Source organism: Elaeis guineensis, chromosome 7 (assembly GCF_000442705.2).
Source record: "Elaeis guineensis isolate ETL-2024a chromosome 7, EG11, whole genome shotgun sequence".
Taxonomy (NCBI): domain Eukaryota; kingdom Viridiplantae; phylum Streptophyta; class Magnoliopsida; order Arecales; family Arecaceae; genus Elaeis; species Elaeis guineensis.
The window spans coordinates 88650108-88654072 of record NC_025999.2 but is presented as its reverse complement, the minus strand read 5'-3'; positions in this window follow the sequence as shown (position 1 = coordinate 88654072).

The window sequence follows — 3965 nt, the reverse complement described above, 5'->3', positions numbered from 1 at the left end:
AGAAAAATTTGGGTGTATTTTTTGAAAGAGAAGTCTGAAGTATTTTCACGTTCAAGAAGTTCAAAGCTACGGTAGAAAAAGAATGTGGCAACTACATCAAAACCTTACGATCCCATCATGGAGGAGAATTCACATCCAAAGAGTTAAATATTTTTGTGAGGAGCATGACATTCAGCGACTCTTGACGGCACCCTATTCTCTCCAACAAAATGGAGTGGTGGAGAGAAAGAATCGGACCATTCTTGATATGGTTTGAAGTATGCTAAAAATGAAGGTCATGCTGAAGAAATTTTGGATGGAGGCCACAAATTATGCGGTTTACTTGCTCAATCGATGTCCTACTAAGAGCCTAGATAACATAACTCCACAAGAGGCATGGAGTGGAAAAACAACCTACTATCTCATACTTGAAGATTTTTGAGAGTATCGCCTATGCTCATACCCTGGACCAAAGGCGAATGAAGCTTGAAGATAAGAATAAAAAGTTTATCTTCATCAGATCTATGGCCTACAAGCTCTTTGATCCAAAAACTAAAAGGATTCATATCAGTAGAGATGTGGAGTTTCATGAAGATGGTATGTGGAGTTGGTAATCAAACAAAGAGCTATTTTATGAAAAGAAGAAAAAAAAGAAAAAGAATCAAAGGTGCATTTTGAAGTTTTTTCACCACCTTCATCTTCACATTCAAGAGTACCATCTCCTTTGGATGATAGTCCAATGCCAAAAAAAATAAAGAGTTTGCAAGAGCTATATGAGGTAATAAATGAACTTAATCTCGTTTATCTTTTGGCTAATAATAAAAATATTTTTTTGAAGAAGCAATATAAGATAAGATTTAGAAAGCCGTCATGGATGAGGAGATCAAAGCAATAAAGAAAAATAATACTTAGAAACTTACTACTCTCCCGAAGGTCATAAATTCATAGGTGTTAAATAGATTTACAAGAAGAAGAAGAATGTTCAAGGATATATAAAGAAGTACAAAACAAGATTTATGGCTAAAGGCTACAAGCAACAAGCTAGTATCGACTATAATGAAGTGCTCACCCAGGTTACTCACATGAAAACTATAAGATTATTCATCTGTATTGCGGCATAATTCAAATAGTTAATTCTTCAAATAGATGTCAAATTAGTTTTTTTAAATAAATTTTTAGAAGAAGAAGTTTATACGAATCAACCTGAAGGGTATGTGAAGAAGGATCATAAAAATAAGTCTTGAAGTTGAAGAAGATGCTCTATGGCTGGAAACAAGCATACTTCAAAGCTAATGACTTTATGCAATGTCCATATAAGCATGCCTTATATGCGAAGAAGAAGAGTGAAGATATATTGCTTGTTTCTTTGTATGTAGATGATTTTATTTTTACAGAAAGCAACCCTCAAATATTTGAAGAATTCAAGCAAGCTATGATCCTAAAGTTTGAGATGACAAATTTGGGGCTTATATAATATTTTTTCAGTTTAAAGGTCAAGCAAAACAACGAAGGTATCTTCATTTTTCAAGAAGTATATGCAAAGAAGATTTTTAAGAGATTTAAGATGGAAGATTGTAAGCCAATAAACACCTCCATTGATTATGGAGTTAAACTATCAAAATTTGAAGAAGACAAGGTAATGGATCCTACTTATAAAAGATTAGTTGGAAGCTTGAGATACCTCACATGCACAAGATCGGATATTCTATATGGAGTTGGCTTATTAAACCATTTCATGGAAGAACCAAAATCTATATATTGGAAGGCTGTAAAAAGAATTCTTTGTTATATCCGAGATACTATATCTCATGGATTAATATGTTCTCCTTATGATTTTCGGCTTTTTGATTATTCGAATAATGACTGGAGAGAAGATTCGGATGATAGAAAGAGTACAATCTAATTTGTTTTCTACATGAGTGATACTGCATTCACTTGGCTTTTTAAGAAGTAAAATATTATGACTCTTTCTACTTATGAGGTAGAATATGTTGCGGTATCTTTATGTGTTTGCCATTCCATATGACTTAGAAGATTATTATAAGATATCTATTTCTCTCAAGTTGATGCTACTAAATATATGTGGATAGCAAGTCAGCAATGGCATTAGCAAAGAATCCAGTCTATCATGAAAGGAGTAAACATATTGACATTCATTTTTATTTCATAAGGAAGCATGTAAAGGAGAGAAATATGAAGTTAACTTATGCGAAAACTCATAATCAAGTTGCCAAAATCTTCATCAAGCCACTTGCAGCAAATCATTTTCACAAGCTCAAGAACTTGGCATGAAGGATGAAATACAATTAAGTTTAAAGGAGAATGTTAGTAAATAAACTTAATTGTACTATTATTAGTGTTGAAAGTCTAAGAGTTTTAGGAGGCTAAGAGTCATATAGTACAAAACTATAAGCACACTCACTGCAAAGACTATTATACGATATTCATCCGTAAGACCAGTACAATCCAAAGCTTATTCTCCGACACGCAGTTTAAAAGTCTCAAGGAAAAAGGAGTGAACCTTAGCAGCAGGCAAAGACCATAGGCGAATGGCGCTAGACCGGGAACAAGATCCCTCGATATACGACAGCAAAGGCATTAGGCTCGGACTCAAAGAAAGAAAAATTCCCCCCATCAGATCAGGTTCCATTATCTAAAAAATGCATGAGTAATTATGTGTTAATTTCGAAATATGGATGTGATCTTTGGGAAGAAGTGTTATAAATACTCATTTAGTGATGTATTGTGTCTAGTAAGTTTCCTTAGTGGCTATAAATAGCCATGGGGTCATTTTACAATGAAACAATGAGTATTTTGAGCCTTTGAACACCTTCAAAAAATATAATAATATTTTATTCCGAGCCCATCATTCTTCCATTGACAACTTCAATGGATGGGCTAGGGAAGTGATAGAAAAATAATCTAAGGAAAGTGATAGAAAAATAATCTATCCAAATTATCTTAGGAAAAAATAATATTACGAGCATAATTTTAGAGATCACATATTAACTTATAATAATTTTTTTATTAATATGATCTCATAGTATTTTTCTTTATTGGCATGATTCTATATTATTTTTCTTCATTAGTATAGTTCTGTATCAGTTATTATTTTTTTTTTATAAAGTCTGTATACTAGTACATATAACTCTTGAGATATATTGAATATGATTGAAAGAGAGATAATAAAACCCTTTTCTCTTTCTCTTTCTCTCTTATTTTCCTCCTCTTCTGTAATTTTTTTAATATGATATCAGAGCCACCGATCACCTAATATGCTAGCATCATCTCTTCTGTCTTTGCGACGGCTACCATTGCCAATCTATCAATCTTTATTTTTCTACATATCCTTTGTTTTTCGATGAATATATCTATTTTTTGATAGATTAAAATCTAAAAATTCTTTATTTTTAGATGAATTCATAAATGTTCTTCATTATTTTTTCTTTCTCTTTGAAGTGATATAAAAACACAAAAATCAATTTATTACACAAATAAACTGCTTTGAGATGATAAAACTCGATATTCTAAAATTGAAAAGATGATCTATGCTCTTATTACATCGATAAAATAATTCCAACCTTATTTTCAAGCTCATTCTGTCATAGTTTTGATCGATCAATCTCTGAAGTCGGTTTTGGAGTAGCTTGATACTTCAAGTCATATTGCTAAATGAGCTATTGAATTAAGTGAGTTTGATATTTATTATCATTCTCGATTTTCATTAAAAGCTCAAGTGCTAGCTAATTTTATTGTTGAATGCTCTATTCTCGATGAAGAACCTGACTCTGAAAGCTTTGAAAATATCAACATGAACTCTTTCTAGATATTGCATATTGATGGAGCCTTTAATTCAAAAGAGAGTGAAGCTGATTTAATTCTAGCAAGCCTAGAAGGTGTTGTTACTGAACATACTTTGAGATTCAATTTTGATACTTTAAATAATAAAGTAGAGTATGAGGCATTGATTGCAGGATTTGGTATGG